Raw genomic sequence first — 11,393 nt, 5'->3', positions numbered from 1 at the left:
TTACGGATTCAATCCCTCTATATCTAACTCGAATTGGGTTAATTATTATCTTTGTGTTTTTGCATTGGACAGTGTACATGTTGCTGAATTGTCTCATATTAGGGCGAAATAACTTTAGCGGTTATCAATCGATATTAACTGACATGATTTGCGTTTAACGAATGGCAATACAATATTCAAATATTTTTGAAATCATGACTGTTCTCGAAAATTCAAAAAACTTTCATTTTTTAACAAAACTTTATTGACATTATAGTTCTTTCAACTTTTTCTATCTCTTAAATTCAATGATGCAATTACATTTTTGAAAGCCATGACGTGTTTTCGAAAAATCAAAAAACATTTTAATTTAAAAAAATCGTACCTACGTGGTACTCGTGTTGAATTACTTTTGTCTGTCAAATTCAATGCTGCAATCAGATTTTTGAGACCGTGAACTGTTTATAATAAGCCAGTAATATGTAAGATTGATATGGCTTTATTTGAACCAAAGCTCAACGGTTATTGTGGCATAATATTTATTATATCTCAGACATTAAGACGTCAGACTGTTCAAAAAGTTTATCGGTTTAATAAAAACATTAGTTAAAAGAAGGAATTATGATCAAATGCAAGAAATACACGCAATATTCAATTTTACAAAAAATAAAAACCACTACATACCTTAAAATTTAAATGACGTTTAGGACTTAAACAACTATTCTTCAAATTTCTACGGTTTACATCGTACGGAATTACTCGTCTTATTATTATTGAAACAAAGATAGCAAGTATATTACATAAATGTCTTGGATGAATTAATGAAGGTGGGCTACAGGGTTCAGCTTCTCAGGCTAGGTTGGAAATGAGGAAGCAGACTCCCTTGCAAGATTGGAATCTGTGAAACGACAGGTGGGGCCTGAATCCAAAATAGCTAAATGTATAGCCGATTCATCAATGAAGAGTCTGCTACAGAGGTGGAGCCTCCGAAGCTGGACAGAAGCATCTAGCATGAAACAGGCTAAGGCATGTTGATGGGCCATCTGTCTGCCACAACAGAAATTGACTGCACTTAAAAATACGCGAAATTCGGCTAGTGGGACGTTGTTGATAACCCGGAATGCAAGTGGTGTTAGATCAATTTGGGTTGCGGAGAACGGTTAAGGGGGATGAAACAACAGACCACGTTATCGGAGTCTAGGGTTAAATCAGAGTGCACGTAAGTTTCTCCAAGTCTCTTGGCTTCTGGTAATACTCGGTGGAAACCTTCGGTGGGGCACGACGGATTCATTAGCAGACTTCGTGCTTAATAGACTTTGACTTGGTTGCACGCCAGGTTGCAGTCGGAGATGTGGTTCAATGATTCCATTAGTAATTCAAAATTTAGCTTTAAGGACAGACTTATTTCTAAAAAGAATAAGAGTAAAATAACAACATATAAATCTCAGGGGGTGGTGTATTGTTTGAAATAAAACACAGGCATTGCTATCGTTCAAACTTTTGTTGCTGAAGCATTATGTATTAGAATACCACTTGGTGCTAGTTCCTGCTTGTATGTCATTATAGTATATTTTGTCCTTAACATTGGCTGAAATTTGTATGAACGTTTCTTTAAGACAATTGAGGCAAACCTTGTAGATACAAAAACTTAGAATTTACTATTATCGGCGACTTTAACATGCCTGACCATAAAAGCCCTATGTTCAGCAGTGTTAAGTCATTTATTTCTTTTATTAATTTATTCCAGGTAAACCAAATCAGAAACAGTAATCGTTTATTTCTGGATCTTGTTATTGAATCTTTTGATGATGTTGGGGTTGCTGGCGTAGATAATTCTTTGGTTTTCGTTGGTTTAGGTACCCTTAAAGGTAAAGAACATCCTAGATATTGCAGGGTTACCTCAATTACCAGATTCAATTATAGAAACACGAACTTTTAGCTGATGGATAATATTTTTTTCTCCCAGAATTGGGAACATCTTGACGTATTTTCTCATGTTAATATTGTCACTGAGGCTAGCTATTCTACACAAAATAAAATTTTCAATAGATCAGTACCTAATTCAAGTCAAAAAAATAAGAAATACCCAGTGTGGTTTACCATTGTGATTCTCAAACTTATTAAGTTAATTATAAACTTTGTTGATGTGTTATGTATTTGTTATTATATTTTACTAGTATAGATAATGCAAATACGTTTTTGTATTTCCTTTTATTATTTATTTCAGTACTTTTATATTGTGTTAAGTTAGTATCTGAAAGTGACCTTGTAGCTTTTGATACGAGTAAAAAAATAAATAAGTAACAGCCTTTCTGGCGGCCCAATTCACTACAAATATATAAAATTTACAAAGTTTTTAAAATTATTAATCGTCTAGCGACCAACACGATATTTACTGATGGAATTTCAATAAAAGATCTTAAACTTTGCCGTCCTTTTGTCTAAAGTTTCAGATAAATATTATAAATAGTTGCATTATAAGAAATTAATTTTCAAGTAAATAGAAACAAGCAATACTTATACCTGTACCCAAAATTTCTTATCCTGGAGCTTTTAAGGATACCTGACCTATTAGTATTTCAAAAATACTTATACTCATATTTATAATGAAATATCTCAGTTTGCATATTATTTAAAACTGATTCGTGTCTGCCAATCAGGCTTTCGAAAATCATATTATACTATAACCATAATTATAGGAATTTTAAATGATATAAGAACTGAAGAGGACTTTAAACACATTTTATGTGTAGCACTACTTGAATTTAGTAAAGCATTTAATATTATAATATTACGATCGGTCACCAGATCCTATTGGCCAAGTTACATTGTTTTGGTTTTCGCACAATACTATAATATTTTTTGTCATAGCTTGTGTTGATTGTCTTAAGACTATGAAAAATAGTAAATTTGATGACTTCACCTTTATACCTGTTAGAGAAAGTGTGCGACAAGACTATATTCTTGGTCCTTTTCTCTTTTCCCTATATGTTGCTGACATGAATCAAGGCCTTAATCATTTAAAAAAGCACCAATTTGCGGAAGATTCACAGGTTTATATTTCTTTTAACATGTCAAATATACATGTAGCATAGGAAACATTTATTTTAATCTACAGGAAATTGATTTATTTGCTGACTGCTGCTTGCTCTTCCTTGATTCTTTACTATTTAATATTTTAATTAGCTATTAACTTTCTGAGTATCTTTTTTTTTCTTTTCAAGTATAAGATAGTAAGATGCTTTAACGAGCTGCACACCACACAGCGCTTGTAGGTACATACAAAATTGTATGTGTTATATAATAGCAATACAGTTGGCATTATTTATTATAACGATATTGTAAACGATGAGAAACCAGCTGATTCTCAATCAATCCGGAATGACATACGTAGCTCATTGTACGACTTCTTGAAAGTCAGCGAATTTTCCGGAATCATGGTCAGCCGAGTATATTAGGAGCCGCGTCCCCGTTGGGAGTCAATTGACAATACATATAGCGCAGTTCGGAATATTGACGCGATATTTAAGTCGGACATAAATAATAGTAGCAAATAACAAATACATTGAAAATAAATATTTCTAGTAGTCGTAGGTGATCGTGTTTCATAGTTTAAATTTGTAAATCAAGTAGTCGACTATTTTCTATTATTTTAGTTCACACCTATCGAACGCTACAACCGCTATACCTTAGAACATTAAAAGGCTAGAATAAGTAAACAACAACTTTGTTTGAGTCCAACATGTGCACAGGGGCAAGAGGGGTGTTTTGTTTACAAACATATTAGCCGATTCTCTATTGTCAAGTCGACGCGAATTTCCAATGGAGGAAATTTTTAGCTATATTTTAACAACCATTATAACGTTAATTTAATTTATTTTTGTTGTATTTTATAGGAAAATTTAAAATAAAAAGTATAAATACTACAATTAACCTATTTTAAGAATAAATATAATATCCTTAAGCAAAAAAAAACAAAATTATTAATATTCTTATCCCTAAAACTGCTTCTAAGAAATGTAAAGCGACAACACCGGAGCTTAAGCGCCTGAGCCATACGCGTAGTGTCATCTGTCAAACGGCTTTTTGTTTATTTTCGGGATTCGTGTATTTTCTTTAATTTTCGGTTTAAAAAGGAAAAAGGCCACATTTTAGTGTTTTTTTTAATTGCTAGGATGGGAAAAACTTGTGTCGTTTGTGCCGCATCATGATAAAAAGGTGATTCAAGCCGATCTTTTCACAAGTAAGTACCGATACTTTCATAACATCACATCATGGGGTAACCATCATCATAAACGTAGAATAGGGGATCTTATAGATATAAACCTAATAAAAACTTGAATGTGAAAGTGTGCGTAAAATACCAAAATATTTATATTTTTAAATATTTATATTTTTTTGAACATATTCATCTATCAATAGGCTATAAAAAAATATAAAACTAGAATTTTGTCCCTGGTTTTATTGCAGGATTTTATGTTTTTTTTTGTTGTTTTGGCAGAAAGAAGGCATACCTAATACCCATGTACCTATCTATGTATAGTTATGTTTTTTTAACATAGACATTAGGTAGATAGATGAAATTACTAATTTTTTATTGCCTTTAAAGAATTTTGAAATTTATTTAGATATTGATATCTATGTATAAAGTTAATTTTGTCTTTCCCTAAAATTTGGTCGATAATTTTTTTTTGTTTTACCATATTGCAACTTACAATAATATATATAGTAATTGGCACCACATATTAATTCATTACTGTAATTTTTTTTGCTTTTTGATTAAATATCAAATACTTATTATAGACTGCCTAATATATGCCCAAAGGGAACAATGGATTTCATTAATGGAAATCAACACAATTAAACAACATATTTGTTTGTTCAGATCACATCCTTAGAAGTGATTTCTTATATAAGGAAGATAATATTATCAGTAGCCAGACTATAAAACAAATCAGCTCTACCTCAAAGATAATTTTTTTAAAATATATTTTTCTAGTATAAAAAAATCATCATAAAAAGGATTAGTGTTACTCATATAAGCTTTATTTATAACTAATACTAATTAAATTAGGTAAGTGTGTAAAACTATTTTTTTACTAGGATTTCTGATGCACTGGTTAAAAACACAGCAGCGGATAATTCAGTTAATTACCAAGTGATTTATCCTTCAAAGCTGCAGGGGCAGCTTTCCTGAAGAGTGCAAAAACTTCTTTAGCTTCCAAAATGGTATATAGTACAAACAGTGAAGCTAATATAGATAAGTATGGATAATTAAAATAGATTAATATTTTTGATACACCAAATTTTGTATAATTACAGATCTGATCATTCATCATCAACAATAACTGCATCTGAGATTAATAGTTCTACAGTAATCGTGGGGTCTAGGTCAACAATTACAATTTCTCATCAAAGCCGTTTTTGTTTAACTGGTACACATTCCCTGACTCTGCCAAGGAAAAGGTAAAAATACACTCAAAATAGACTACTAGTTTTTTGCTATGTATTATCCTATTCTATATATCTTATTTGAGCACCAGGACTAAGACAGGCAAAAAAGTTTATAACCACTTCTAGAAAAAGAGCTGAACAGATCCTAGACATGAACAGATCAGACATCAGAACAGCAGTCGGACTCCTAACCGGTCATTGCCCAGTGAAATATCACCTAAAGGCAATAGGTATAACAGAGGACGACCAATGTAGATTCTGCAGCAATGCCACAGAAACAGCAGAACACCTGCTCTGTGAATGCCCGACCCAACTCTGCAAGAGGCTCAAGTACCTGGAAGGGGTACAACCAACACCTCAAGAAGTGGGACAACTACCTCCCAAAAATATAGCTTTGTACGGCAGAAGTCTAAGACTTTTTGAGACAAACTAAGACAAGTAGAGTTATGCACAAAATATCTCACAGGTATTGTATTGTATTAGTATTGTATAATATCTCAATCACCAATATATCTTATTTAAAAGTGATATAGTATTTTATTGTGTTATATTTGTTTAATATTAAAATATTTAATATTAATTAAATGTATGATATTACAAAGATTCTTTATAATAACATACATTTTATTGATCAATTGGATTATCATAATACTTTTTTTAAATTTTGGTAATACTATATTTTTATGTATATTATTCTAGGGTAAAATCAAAATGATATCCTGAGGACCTAAGCACTGATGATTCCACCGTTTTAAAAGCTAAATCACATGTCACCAAATTATAGAAAAAAAAATAAAGAAAATTAAAATTCGAAGATTGCAACAAACAAATTTGCGCCAAAGAAATTGAATTAGATCTCAACTCATTATTAAAATACTTAAGAAATAATAACATGATTTTCGAAAAATGTTGGGCAACATACTACATATTTTGACTTGTAAAAGTACGTTTGTATATTACTACTAATAAACTATCTAATCTATTGTACATAGTCTTTATTCTTAGGTAAGCTTTGTTTTTTAGTATAAATTAATATGATATAATAATTGGTATTAGGAATTATATAGGTCACTATTAAATGTCTCAAAACCATTATATAGGCTAAATACTCATAATAAAAATCTTATAACCTACAAAAAACCTGCAACTCCTTCACTATTTGAACATCCTTGTAGTTTTAACTTTTTCCGCTGAAGCAATACTGTCTCTTTGAAAAAGTCAGCACCATAGAAGTATATATTATGTGATATAAGTAAGTTATGTAAAACTGAGTTTTGTCCAATATAACAATAACAATAAAATTTTGCAAAATGTTAAAAATTTGTGTCTTAAAACATGATTTATTAAGAAATCTATAATATTATATTAATAAAATATTTAATTTCCTTAAAAATGCTTTGACAAAAATGCTGCCTTTTATTAGGACCTTCCTCTAATGAAGTCCATTAAAAAAAAACACATAAATAGCTCATAAATGGTAATATTACTTATAGTCAAACTCTTTAATAATTAATAAAAATTTATCAGGTAAATATTTGTTGACGACGTCACTGGTAAAGAGTGCTTGTATCGGTGACATCAACAATGCGATCGAGCGGCGTTGCGATGCCATTACCGTTTTCTCGTTTCTTCGTACTTTATTTTCATTTATTTAACGTATATTGAGTTCAATATATTCGATATCTTACCAAATTTATTTTTAAAAAATGCTTGATATTTTATTAAAGGGGAGCAGTAGTATTGTTTTGTGCCTTCGGAAACAACTGAAAATTTTTATGCTATTATGAAGTGATTTTTGCGATTTCTCTATAAGCATTTGGAATCATTGCATCAGAGATGTTGCAAGCAAACAAACCTGCCCATAGTTCCACGGCATGCTACTTCTAGCCTTTCAATGTTCTAAGCGCTATACTATACTATAAATAACTCTAATAAACTATGATATTTCCTAAATTTATAATAATTAATGTATATAATGTTTATTGTGGCTATGAACAAAATATTTTCGAATTTGAATTAATTTTATTACAATTAACCATTTTCCTAAAATGAAAGAAAATCACACATAGGACAATATCTACACTGCAACAACAATCATTATTGTTCAATAAAGATAGGAATCATTAAAACTCTGTTGCCAAACAATGTATGTAATAACAATGTAGTATGCAATAACAATGTTGACCTTATTAGGAAAATAAAAAGCATCGCCAAAGACTTACGGAAGAACGGGCATTCAAGCAGTCTAATAAAGACAACTATTAGGAAAACAATAATAAGGAAAGAGGCGCAACAACTAAAGATTGTTTTTCAAAAGGATTTTTGACGATTTCCTACATTAGGAGAATTGACAGAAAATTTTATATTAAGTCAGAATGTCGATTGGACACAAAGAACTATGTATACAAATCCTCTGTGAATGTGGAGAGTCATACATAGGCGAGGCAAAGAACATCGAAAGCGGACACGAATAGGAAAAGCTTCCAGATCAGGAATACCAGGACACGCTTGGTCTAAAGGTCACAACATACTGTAGTAAAGATGTTATGCAAGAAAAACATAAAAAAAAGAAGATTCCTGAAAGCAACTTATATCACGCAAAACTAAACAATCTTCAAGCAGGCCAGTGCTGATAATCCCAATATCTGAAAACCTGTATTGTCAGATCACTGCAAGATCTAATTCACTTTACACGTGACCGAATATCTAACACGTCTAATAAAGAAGCCTGTATTTTTGAATAGTTGTTATTCTTAGTTTACAGTTGAACTGAAATATCGTGCCAAATTTTTAAAATTAGAATTTACCAATATCTATCACATTCAATGCAAAAATATACAGGGTATTTCGGGAGGAAAGGGAAATATTTTGGGAACATGCTTAGAAGGTTAAAATAAGATAAATTAACCCATATGTTTTAATACGATTCTCGACCGTTTCTGAAATAATCGGTTCTAAAGTTTTTTTTTAAGATTTTTCATTTTAAAAGCAACACAAACAAATACTAGTGAAAAAACAAAATTCCACTAATTTAAAATGTTTTCGAAAATACACCCACCAACTTCAAGGCAAACTGCAGCACGTTTGTTAAGCGCTCGTGTTGCACGTTAAATTGCTTGGGGATTGTTTTTAATAATATTTAAAGCATTCAAATTTAATTGTGGAGTCCTTCTACAGTTGCTACTGGTGTTTTGTACACTAGAGCTTTCATCCACCCCCAGAAGCAATAATCCAGTGGATTTAAGTCTGGTGACCTTGGTGGCCAAACTTAAGGCCCTCCTCTAACAATCCAACGATCAGGAAAACGATTGTCTAAGAAATTACGCACTCGGCGACTAAAATGAGGCGGGGCTCCATCGTGTTGAAAATACATTCGGTGTCGAACAATTAGCGGAACATCATCCAACATGTGTGCTGTTCCAAAAAGCGTAATATATCCTTCTCCAGTAAGACGCTCATCTAATACAAGAGCACCAAACAACTGGTCGTTCAGCATTCCACACCACACTTTAACACTGAATCGATGTTGAAAGTTTCGTTCAAACGAGGCATGAGGATTTTCATCTGACCGATGTTCATTGTGTCGTTATGTGTTATTAATTCCATTGCGGGTAAAATGAGCTACATCGCTAAATAAAATTTATTTATATAGGCCTCGATTTTGTTGGATAAATTCGCAAAATTGAACCCTTAAGCCGTAATCAGTCTCTTGAAGATGTTGAACCGGGTGAATATGAAAAGGCTTAAAACCGTTTTTCCTAAGTGTCTTCCAAACGTCCACATGTGATGCTAATCGAAGTTCTTTTGTAATTCGCCTCGTACTAACACCCAGGTTCTCTTCAGCCATATCCAGAACATTTTCTTCTCATTTTCCACATTTAGTCCCGCCTCTCGTTCAGAATAAATTCTTACTCTTGGAAACATTTCTGCTTCCTGAGCATTTGCAAAAACTCCCTGAAACACTTTTTCATTGGGAATTGTTTGATTTGAAAAACGACGTCGGTATTCATCAACAACACGTAATGCGCTACCATCACAGAATATCATGTCAGCATACTCCCTATGAGAGAATGTGTGAGGCATTACGTAATGGAAACTTTGCTCTTTTCAAATTGAAACGCTCAGAATCAATCAAACTGGCAACCATGCTTGTCAAAACTACCAGTCAATTAAAATAGGTATTAACAAACAATAATGAAATACCTGCAACGTGAGTTAGAAATACAGAGAACGTAATTATTTAAAAAATTTACGAAAAAAACTTTAAGGCCGATTATTTCAGAAACGGTTAAGAATCGGATTAAAACAAGTGAGTTAATTTATCTTATTTTGACCTTCTGAATATATTCCCAAAATATTTCGCTTTCCTCCCGAAACAATCCAAAACAGACGATTTAGAAAAAAAAACTTGAAATGGAACGAAATACTGAATAAAAAAACGCTGAAAACATTTTTTATAAAGCGAAGGAAGAACAAAAACAAGCGTGTTTTACATCATCCTTATCTGCAATACCCAAAATCTTAAATAGACAGTGGGGTCGAATGATACATTATTTTGAAGCTCTTAAATGCTTGCCAATGATACCGATAGAAGGCCAAATTTCCATTTTTCTTAGTTATAATTATTTGCATTTTATTATCGCCGAATTTAGTTGGAAGGTAACTTGTACTAGTATTCTTATCTTAACAGTTGACTTTTGGTTCAATTTAAACGAAAAGCAACACTTCTTATTTTTACCACTGATGTACAGCATAGCTAAACGTGTAGACATTATTTGCATTTCTGGCTTGCAGGATAAATGTTTCTTAAAGACGGTTCAATGTTTTAACGAAAGACATCGACGTTAAAATATATGCCCGGAGTATGTTCGTCAGCTAGTAACCTAATTTATAGAGTGAAAATTTTACATCACGAATAAAAAGAGAAATCGATTGAGATTAGTTGACTAATTAGGGCAAAATGGAATTCAGGGCGAGTTTGCAATGAATTAAATTTTATCAACTCGCCAAGGAGCTGTAGCAACTGGATTATCCTGTGAATCAATAAGATAATATATGTTTCGTAAGTTCGTTATCCCTATAACTCTTTCAAGGGCCCTGGTGTACAAAATGTACCACCTTAATGCATGCTCTAGTTAGGCGGTGGTACATATTTAGCACCACTGGTATAAAATTTATTTACGAATGGAGCAGTGGTTTAGTTTATGAACCACCATTAGAAATAAGTTGTTTACGTCCTTATAAAGAAGTGCGCCTTGCGGTAACGGCGCCGGACATAGAGCCACTGCCTGAAAAATAAATTAAGGTTATAATTAAGTTGTCAAGAGTGTAAACTAACTGTGAGTGAGAGGAAGACTAAAAAAGTAAGTATATTTGTATATTTGCGTTGTAATTATATTATAAAGCTATTTTCTTATGATGGAGACTGAATATTTATTTGAAAAAATCCTGTAATATTTGATATCTGTCTGGTACTCTATGCGTACCACCGCACACATTAGGTTTTTTATTTTTTGCGACAGCTTTTTTTTATTTTCAAGTTCCAACATGTCCGACTTGCCATTTAAGTTGGTAAACATGACGCAAGATGATCTATTCGCTGAAATAGAGAATATTTATTTAGAAATAGAACAAAATCATGCAGTCGCTGAAGAAATTCCTTCTGATAGCGAATCATTAGCCAGTAACAAGGGCGAAGAAGAAAGCGACACAGAAGCAACCATCGGAAATAATGTGCTAATATATTTAAGTAGGGACTCTGAAAATGATTTGCCTTTGATAACAATTGCTAGAAAAATTCAAACAGCTGCATTTGCCACACCTGCTGGCAGAAAACCTCCAATTTGGTCTAATGTGGAAACTCCTGCTTCACCTTCAGATTTTGCTGCTCAGTCTGGTTTAGCTGATTGCGTGACGAATATGATAGATCCAACTCCGTGCAAACTGTTTCAGCTGTTTTT

The 11,393-nt window shown here is 32.3% G+C and overlaps 1 long non-coding RNA gene across 1 annotated transcript; it reads left to right on the top strand.

The window, feature by feature from the left end:
- Nucleotides 1–4,059: 4,059 nt before the first annotated feature.
- On the top strand, nucleotides 4,060–5,890 carry LOC126750698 (uncharacterized). Its single transcript, XR_007665796.1, has 3 exons — nucleotides 4,060–4,222; nucleotides 5,083–5,243; nucleotides 5,302–5,890. It is a non-coding gene; the product is annotated as an uncharacterized LOC126750698 (long non-coding RNA).
- The last annotated feature ends 5,503 nt before the right edge of the window (nucleotides 5,891–11,393 follow it).

Source organism: Anthonomus grandis, chromosome 2, assembly GCF_022605725.1.
Source record: "Anthonomus grandis grandis chromosome 2, icAntGran1.3, whole genome shotgun sequence".
In the NCBI taxonomy this organism is placed as follows: domain Eukaryota; kingdom Metazoa; phylum Arthropoda; class Insecta; order Coleoptera; family Curculionidae; genus Anthonomus; species Anthonomus grandis.
This window is presented reverse-complemented; position numbering and strand designations above follow the sequence as displayed.